This window comes from Apteryx mantelli, chromosome 13 (genome assembly GCF_036417845.1).
Source record: "Apteryx mantelli isolate bAptMan1 chromosome 13, bAptMan1.hap1, whole genome shotgun sequence".
Lineage (NCBI taxonomy): Eukaryota > Metazoa > Chordata > Aves > Apterygiformes > Apterygidae > Apteryx > Apteryx mantelli.
Genome location: NC_089990.1, coordinates 13,874,766 through 13,884,840, shown reverse-complemented (window position 1 = coordinate 13,884,840; position 10,075 = coordinate 13,874,766). Strand labels below are relative to the sequence as shown.

Genomic DNA, 10,075 nt, shown 5'->3' with positions numbered 1-10,075 from the left:
CATGTACCCAGCTTGTCAGTCTTAGTGACAGACGGTCAAACTACAGATGCTACTGTGAAATATGACCAAATGTATATTTTTCTAGAGTTGTCAGGAACATTACAGCAGAAAAAAATTCAGTAATCTCTAAAAGGCATCAACAATACAGATAGCAATATTCTGCCCTCCAGGACTAGAGGTCAGCCTGTATCTGAACTACTCTGAAATTGGGAGAGAGGAGAGAAGAGCCTTGGCTGTGCTTTATGCTCCTCTATAACTCTTCATGCAAATATCACAAACCTCACAGCCTACGGACTTCATAGATAAGACAGGTATCGAGATGATTTCTGCATTGGGCTCTTTTTGCAAATGGATTGACTTGCATTCGGAAGCCACCAGTAATGACGTAAAACATTGCATCTTCTTATGGATAGGATTTTTGTAATGCAAAAAAGCAAATAAATGTGTGTCTACATGTTCTGAATCTGACCATAGCCTTACGGTAGATGCTGAATAACTGTTTGTTTAGATAACTGTGACTGTGATTTAGTAGCATTGCTGGTCATTTTGTGCAGATAAGAATGGCTGTATGCAGTTCAGCATAGCATAGGCATTCGTTTGGTACCTACTTAGCATACAGGTGGTAGCAAAGCACTTAGCCTGGATTTATTTCATGCAGGAGAACCTTATGATTGACTTAGCACCTATTGCTACCTCTCTCCATCTGTCTTTCTGATTTACCCTATCTCACAGACACAAATAACAAGGCTTTAGGAAAAGAAATGAAAATCGTTATCTTCTGCTTTTTCTGGCTTGTAGGATGACAGAAAAACTCCATCTTCCAAAAGAATTTTTTTTTTCCTTTTAATTCAAACATTTAAAAGGAGTCTTCAGACTGAAAGAATACTGTTTGCTTTCTCAGATTATTTGCTGAAAAGGATTCCTTCTTCTAATTTTATTTTTAAACAAAGGAACTGAGGACCAGAATTTTGAAATGGTGTGCCCATGGGATAGGGGTCAGTTTTTAAAAAGTGTATAGCACTTAGCATTTCCCACAGTATCTCTTTGTGGACGACTTCTTTGTTCAGAAGAGAATTTTGAAAACCTAGGACTTCATTTGCTGGCGGGATGTAAGTTAAGAACTTTCGATAATTCTGACTCCAATTCCAGTTGTTGAAAATAGAGCTTTGTGTAGAAATTCCTAAAATTGAGCTTTCCTTTCCTTTGTTCTCCATATAAATTTCTTCCTCAACGAGCAATTCTGACTTAATGTATACATAACTTGTTAAACTGACTTTAACTGACTTAATCCTTGTCTTAATGCAGCATAGAATCTAGCCCATTTTCTGTTGAAATATTAGCATGATAAGAGTTATGAAAATGCTCTTTATTTAGTAACGATATTGCCTTATATTTATATAGTGCATTTCTTTCGTAAATTCCAAAGCTCTTTTCCGGCTAGGTTTTCATTTCAGAATTAGCCAAAACTGAACAGATTTCCTCCACTGGCAATAATGATGTTATAAGAATCAGCTTCATCCTAGACAAGGAGTAGGGGATTCCTACTCCTGAATAAAGTTGCTATTACCTATCTGTGGACTCATGGGTCCTTTCACAATAAGAAATAGTAAATGTTGTATGATCATTAATTTCTAATTTAACAATTGGTTTCCCAACTGTTTAGAATATATTTAATAAATAGGGAAAATGTCCTAAATTTTCTTTAGTTTTGCTGCTTAAAACAAAACAGAAAGCTGCTCAGGAAAATAGTCCTTGTGTGTCAGAGAACCTTACCAAGATTAAAGACAGAGAAAGAAAGTAGTTCTAAAATTATTTTCAATCTTGAGGAAAGGAACATTAAATTTTCTAAATGTTTCTTGTAAATGCACCTTCCTCATCACACTAATTGTAATTTGATTTTTCCTGTTGACGCATCTTGCTACTGTTGTGCGATGCATGAGGCATGTAATATAATCATAACTTGCCATCTAGTGGCCTAGATGTGAATTACCACAGTTACATTTCTTTAAACCCTTAAGAATTATGTTCACTTCTTTAGGAAAGGACTCCTACTTACCCATTCACCGTCCCACACACGGGAATCCAGAACAGACAAGACATGCGTGCTCATTAGGAGAGAGACTTTCTGAGCTGCAATGATCAAATATGTGAGAGCTCAAGAGTGGCCCCACTGGGTGTAAGCAAGGCTCTTTAAGGAGGGGAATAAACAATTCTCCTGAGCTAGAGCTGGAGCTTACTAAATTTGTAATGGAATCTGCTTCTCATGGTCAGAATAACATAGGAAAGCAAGAAAAGACCTGTAAAATGTGAAAGTGAAGCAGCTAATACCCTGGCCAAATGGAGTGTTAGAGAAGGTCCAAAGTATGTTTCACATTTAGCTAAAACTTTTTTCTCCTTTTTCCTTCCATTTCTATTTTATCATGGGAATTGAAAACTGGGGGATCTTCTTACCTTGACTCTGCATTTCTGTTTATGAGCAAAATAATTGTGCTGTGCCTGCCTTCACTGAATTTTATAATCCAGAGTATTTACTAACCAAGACTTAGTGCTTGGGGTATATTTCAGATCATCAGCTATAAAGTCAAGGATAATGAACAAATATGTGCTGGGCTCAAATCCAGCAGCAAGCTTCACTGAATCAAAGCATAAATTTCATATATCTATACCTGCATGAGCTGAAATCAAAATTACCCGGAATAGGTTCCCGTTAAAGTAAACCACTGAGTCACATTTATAGGAAAAAAGACAGAATAGTAGGTGTTTGTTATTTTCCTTCATCTCCATTTCAAAGAAAAGAAAACCAACTAGTAAGAAAGAAGAGGAATGAAAAAATGTAGGCACATACAATGCCTCTGCTTCTAACAGTGTTCAGCGGTACTGAATTTGTACTGTTCTTGTACAAGAGGTCCTCCACTGGCTGCAATTTACATGCACCCAACTGAGCCCAACTGAGTAAAAGTATTCCTGTTCTTCATTCCTATTTAACTTTTTAATTTTCAGCTCAAATCAGTGGAAACTTGAGAGTATATGTCAAATCAAAAACAGTACTGATACGGCTTGGCTTGCCTCATTGTTTAAGTCTTTTGCTTTCCTTTTACAGTGAGATGTTGTAAACTTGATCCTCCATCGAAAACATCAAAGATTATTATTACTTGGATGAAGATGGAGGGAGTGCAATTGATAGCTGGCCAGAGCCATCTTTCCTGGCCAGGCCAATCATTTCAGGATTAAAATAAGCTCCCTTGTTAGGAGCTGGAGGAGGAATCATTTATCATGCTTTGCGTCTCAGGAATTCAAAGTTTTAAATCAGAATTTGATTGGAATAGTTATTGATTTCCCCACATTTATGTAAGAGCCCAGAGAGCATCCTCCTCCTGGAGGTTTGGCTGCCAGAGCTCAGGGCCAACTGGGAGATAGTGCAGCTGAGGGCTGCCCACTTCCCTTCCTGGCCAGGTGACCTTGGAAAGGGTGCTCCGAGACATCTCTGCAGGGAGACCTCAGCGAGGGCTGACCTCCCTTCCCATGGGAGCGCCTTTTAAGCTGACACTCTAGTGCTTGGCCTCTGCCAGAGCTCCAGGTCCAGCTGCATCACAGCCATGCCTGTGCCTGGCCATGGACCCCATTAATCTGGACCTAGACCCTGACCCGTGGACTGACTTTCTGGCCTGACCTCAGACCTGCCTCATCCCTAGGGACTTGCCTAATGATCACTGGACTGCGTCTGACCCTGGTTACCATCACCAGACCTGATCCTGACCCTGTCTTGCTAACTCATCTTCCCAGCTCAACCTTGGACCTGCTTTATCAGCATGGACTTGCCTGGCGATCTTAAGTCTTGGTTGAACCTGGCTTCAGGTTGAACCCAGCTGCCATCCCCAGGCCTGTCCTGCTCCTTCGCTTGAGTATTGTGGCTGGCAAGAATCTGGTGCTGTCAGCCAGGTTATCACACTTGGCTCCCAGCTTCCCATCCCTTAGGGAGCAGCTGGCCTTTGCTACGCCCTGACAATTTACTTGGAGGAATAGCTTGCATCTTGGATATCTTTTTACAATAATATCCATAATTTTGGAGAATTTTTATCGTTCTCTAAATTCTGTCTTTTCAAAGGCACTTGGCATACACCCACATTTTCATTTGACATTTACCACGTTTCCCCAAATGTCTACCTCTGTTCCCAGAGTAGAATCCTAGAAACATCAGTTCTGACTGAATTGTGACATGACCTGTCTTAACAATCCCAAGGGAGAAGTTGTAATGTTACTAGAAACATTACTAAATGGGACTCATTTTGTCTCCATCTTTCTTCCTTTCCTACCCTGCAAAGGAAGAGTTGACAGACTTGAGAAATTAACTTACTCAGAAGGCATTTCTGGCTTACTTTTTCAGCTCTCTCTGTGGAATTCTTACTGCATTCTGGTGATTTTTTTCAGGTGATCCAAAACCAACGGCTGTTCAGAGAAGGCCACATGAAGTGGAGGACACTCCCAATGGCAGTAATTTTCTCATTTTCATCTAGGGAGTAAACATTAACTGGGGTAGCTGAAAGTTAATTTGTCAGGCCAGATATATCCCGTAACTGATAACCAAGATGTGTTTACCTAACACATGTAGGACCCCCTTAAAAAATGGGAGGGGAAGGTAGGAAAAATTCCTAATGCATTTTGTATCTCCAAAATTATTTCAGAACCTTTCTCCAGCTCCTGTAAGTGCTTATGACATGCTTCAGAACACTGTCCAGCCTGCCTTGGAAATGGATTTTGGATTGCAACAAATAACTGATGATTATTTTCCAAGCTCTTTTGGTGCATTCCAGCTGGATTTGTATTCAGTTCAGCTCCCAAATGCTTCTAGAGACATTTTTCACTTTTCTTGTTAGAATATATGTGCTTTTACTTGAAGGTAGACAGAAAAAGATTATTCATTTAGAAACCGTGCAGAATTATGTTCTAAAAAACCTGATATATTTCTCTTAATTCCCACTCTAATCACTGTGTGTAATTCTTTGCCTAAGATTAGAGAGGTTAGGATTGTATCTCTACAAAATCTGGAAGACCCAAAACTCCTGCTTAGAACTACGTTTAGATTTCTATGTAAGCTCAAAACTTGCTTCTCTATGCAGCAGTTATTGTTTCAAGAGACTTCTATGCCTGGCATATGGTCATCAGTCCACCTTCACTGCACACTACAGTGCAATAGCATTGCAAAAGGTGGACAGTAGCAAAACAGCTCTTGAGCAGTGTCGCGTGACAGGGAGGAACAGAAGGCCCTTCCTTATCTTTATAATTTACGTTCGCCTGCCAGAGCCCCCCTGTTGGAGGACTTTCCCAAATACTGAGGGCATTTCCTTCTCTAGGGAACTGATGATGTAGGCATGGACCTTGGCCAGCCGTGCTCGCTTGATGAGATCATTCAGCTTCCTCAGGGCTGCATTGCGGGGTAGGCTCTGAATATCCCTGAACAGGTCCTGCTCCTCTGCCTCAAACAGCTTGCGGTTGTCAGGGATGAGCAGTGGATGGGACCAGAAGGAGCCGATGTAGACCCTAATGACCTCAGGAGTGTTGACAATCTTTCCCAGGGACCACATGAGGGCACCGTACACCCGCATGAGCTGTTGAGTCTCTGTCTGGTCTGCTTTGTTGAGGACAACTCTCGTCCTCATGGTTCTTCAGGGCCTTGATGACCTCAGAGAATTCATCTGAGATGTCCAGCTTGTGTGCATCAAAAAGGAGAATGATGCGGTCGACCCGCTCTGCAAACCACTCCAGCACGGCAGCGAAGTCATAACCTCTGCTAATTCTCTGCTTTTCTCCAGAAAGGATTCCTGGTGTATCAATGACACTGACGCTTTCTAGTACAGGATTAGGTAGCTGGGCACAAACAAACCTGTTCAAAAAGGCGTTGCCAAAGGCGTTGAGTTTCCTGAACGTTTTTTTGGGATCCACCACCAATGCATTTCCAGGAACGATTCCTTCCACATCTCCTTGCATAACTGCAATGAAGGAGTCAGTTGTAGGCTCCGGTCCAATCCTCATCCCTGGAAAATCCTGCTCTAGCAGGTACCTGATGAAGGTGGTCTTCCCCGTGGAGTACTGCCCCACGAGGAGCACCATGGGCTTGTTGTCAAAGTTGGCATCCTCCAGGGCGGGCAAGTGGAACTCGTGGAACTTGTGCTCCTCCAGCGGCAGCAGCTTGGTCTTGTAGAGCTTCTTCAGGCCCTCGCTCACGGTCTGAAACACCTCGGGGTCCTTGCGCCGGCGGTCATCGGTGCCCAGCCAGCTGAACATGGTGGCGCAGTGGCCCCCGCAGCGGGGCCGGGTGGCCTGCAGCGGGGGGCGGCTCGGCGGCGGCGGCCTGGGCGCGGGCTACCCCCGCATGCTCCCTCGCCCTGCGGCGCAACGGCCCCTCGCGGGGGGCGGCTCCCGCCACGGCCAGCTGGCTGCCATTGAGCAAGCCACTTCCAGTCAGAAAGCGTGGCGCACCCCGCTTGCGGCCTCGGCCGAGAGGTGCCACTGGACAACGCCGCCACCTCCCTTTGCGCCGCTGGCTCCCGGCGTGGGCATGCCGCAGTCAAACTGCAGATGGCTGTAGTGTGCACCATCCCAAGCAGGGAAAGATGAATATAAAGTGGTAGAGCGAATAGAGCAGTGTAGAAGCCAGCAAAAGATCAGGAAAGGTAAAGGAAAAGGAATTGTTTGTGCGGTATTGGGGGCTTGCTTATCTTGCGCGCAGAAAGAATATAAAGAGTCCCCTCCCCCCGAAAAAGTTGCAGATGCAGAATATGCTGCTTTAAAATCAGCTAGCGAGGTGCTGGAAACCTCACTAGCCTTTGAAAAAGAGAATCGAGAAAAGTTGGGGACACAAGTAGACAGTCTCACTGTTGAAACCCAGAATTTAAAGACAGAAAATAGGGAGCTGAAGATGCTGCTAGCTGCAGCAGAAAGGCGAGAGAAGCAGCTGTAGGCAAAATTAGACTTACTCCTAAACCAAATGCCATCCTCAGTCTCGGCTCAGCTAATTCGTAAACTAGTACGCTGCGCTGACCCTGAGACCTGGGATGGAGATATCTGGTATGACAATGAGGAGAATGACGATTTTCTGGAAAGCTCCAATTGCTATACTCCCCCCCCAGAACCTGTGCCAGTACGACCACTGATTAAAACTGAGGTTGCAGCTGAGGGAGAGGATAACATTCGTACTACTGTACGCTCAATCCCTTGGTCCCCAGCAGAATTGGCCAAGCTGCAAGAAAAGTACTCTAGACGGCCGGAAGAATCTGAGACCGAATATGTATGGCGAGTCTCCCTCACGGGGGGAGATCGTATCTTGCTGAGTGAAGGAGAGGCAGAGGGCTACTGGGGCCCTGGAGTATTTCTGACCACCCCTCTGGGCGACCAGAATTATTCATTAACCGCCCGAGCTGCCTATTGGGCCGGTGGCATAGACCTGCAGGAGCGAGGGGACCCCCTCGTTATTAAGACTACAGGCTTCTCAGACCTTGCTGCGTCTGTGCAGAAGGCAGCCTGCATACAAGCAATGTATGAGAGGGAGGCGTTAAGGAGATCCCCCATGCTGGCTCCAATCGATCCAGCAAGGTTAACCCCCCTTATCCGCGGTCTCCCTGATAGCCTGAAAACTTATGTGGCCAATGCTCGGGATCGTATACAAACTGCTCACGCGATGAACGCTGGCGCAGCTGCTGCGCAGCCCCCGCGAGATCAGGCTCATGTGACCACCTGGAATGAATTTGTGCAAGAAATAATAAGTTACGGACACCGTATGGGCTGGATTGAAACTAAGCCCGGAGGTTCAACTGAACCTCACAGGCAGGTCCATCAGGTACAGGCTAGCAATTTGCGGCCTGAACCCCACCAGAAATTCGACAAGGAGCGTAACGACCTCTGGCGCAGAGCACTGGCACTGGGAGTACCGCGGCAGTTACTGCACAGCACCCCCACGGCTGACCTTCGGGCTCTGGTACAATCTCTGAGCCGAAGAATTGGCGTGGGGGGGGGGGGCTGTGCCCATAAGGCACAACCCGGCCTCTGGCAGATCCGAGCCCTCAGCCTCGCAACAGGACCTGATTGACTTACCAGATACCCCATCAAAAAACTTGCAACCCCAGGGAGGGCAGTGAGCCACCCTGCCCGGCGGGTGCTAGCTATACAGTGGCTCCCTGATAAACACCATGACCCTGTTATTGCCATTCCCCTAGGGCCTAGGAAAATTTTTGTGAACTTCCTCATTGATACAGGGGCACAGATGTCTGTAATCACCAAAGAGATGGCAAAACACCTGGATCTTAAATGTGGCCGCCGTAAAATGAAATTTACTGGTATTGACGGGAATATAAGAGAGTCCCCTACAGCGAAGATTACATTGTGGCTCCCGGGTGAGCAGAGACTAACCCATGCCGAGGTACTGGTTGGTGCTGCTAATATTACCATTCTAGGATATGATTTGTTGTACGGCAGGACTTGGAAACTCCCTGATGGGTCAGTCTGGAGTTTTGCTGTGCGGGGAGGAGATGAAGCAGCACAACTGGATAATGACAACCAGCCTAAGGCCATAAATCTATTGGACACATCCATGTCCTTGCCTCCCTCAGGAATTACCAATGTAAGACAATACCCCCTCCCTGCAGCAGCACAGGCGGGAATTGACGGGGTGGTAACGGATTTAGAAAGCAGGGGTATTATCACTCGTACACACTCCCCTTACAATTCCCCTGTCTGGCCGGTAAGGAAGCCGAGTGGGCAGTGGTGACTCACAATTGACTATAGGCGATTAAATGCTAACACTGCACCTTTAACTGCTGCTGTACCAAATATTGTGGAACTGGTAACCCAGATCCAAGGAGCCTCCCATTCATGGATGGCAACCCTAGACGTAAAGGATATGTTTTTCATGATCCCACTTCAGGACCAGGACAAGGCCCAGTTCACCTTCACCTGGAAGGGAGTGCAGTATACATTTAACCGACTACCCCAGGGGTATAAGCACTCTCCCACTATTGCCCACAACGCCCTGGCAAAGGCCCTAACTGACATTCCCATCCCCAAAGGAATCACCATATATCAATACATTGATGATATACTGATAGGGGGGGAAGACCCCGCCAAGGTGGAACAGACAGTGACGAATGTGAAAGATAGGTTGGAGGCTTTAGGACTGGACGTTCCCCCATCCAAGTGCCAGGGGCCTGCACAGGAGGTTAAATTCTTAGGAGTTTGGTGGATTAAGGGAGCTGCCTCTGTTCCCCCAGATACCTTGGAGAAAATAGAACAGGGACAGAACCCATCTAATGCAAAAGAGGACCCCAGTCCAGCCCCACTGGTTTGCTCACACAAGAAGGGAGCTGGGAGGTAAGGTTGAGGGGTGGCAGGACCCAGGAGCAGCCGTCCGAATAGCATGGGGAATGGAAGGATTTGGGGGATTTGGGTCCACTAAAGTACGAACGCGGTTGTGGATAAGTAAATTAGCCTACCAAGTAGAACTTTTAGCCAACGCCACGCGAGACAGCTTGTCCTTGATCAACACACAATTGCAAGCTACGACTAAGATGGCTCTCCAGAATCGCCTGGCACTGGACCTGATGTTACTGCACCAAAATGGACTGTGTGGCTACCTCAATCTCTCAAGCACGGACTGCTGTGTTTACATTCCAAACGTCACACAGGACCTCAACACCCAATGAGAAACCATACGACAGGTGGCCAAAGATACTCGTGAGCTCCGAGAGTCGATGAACAACAGCTGGCTGTCGAAATTGTTCGGCTGGTTTGGGCTCAGTGTCACCGGATGGATCCAAAGCTTATTACAGACTGGGGTTATCATTATCATTGTGGTAATATTGCTATGCATTATTGTTAGCTGCCTAAAAACCTTCATAAGCCGTGCCCTAGAGTTGCGTCCGCTCACCACTTCCTACACCCCGTTAGTGGAAGTCAGTCCAGAAACATACGCATCACCCTTCCAACAAGTTATCGATACACCTGTGACTGAGAGTGGGATGTGAAAGTGGCAGCAGCCATGGGGTGGATGATGTGGGAACAAGAGAGAATTCGGGGAGAAAGATAA

The 10,075-nt window shown here is 46.0% G+C and overlaps 1 pseudogene; it reads right to left on the bottom strand.

The window, feature by feature from the left end:
* Positions 1 to 5,282: 5,282 nt before the first annotated feature.
* LOC136993297 (EH domain-containing protein 3 pseudogene) lies at positions 5,283 to 6,282 on the bottom strand (annotated as a pseudogene).
* Positions 6,283 to 10,075: the final 3,793 nt, after the last annotated feature.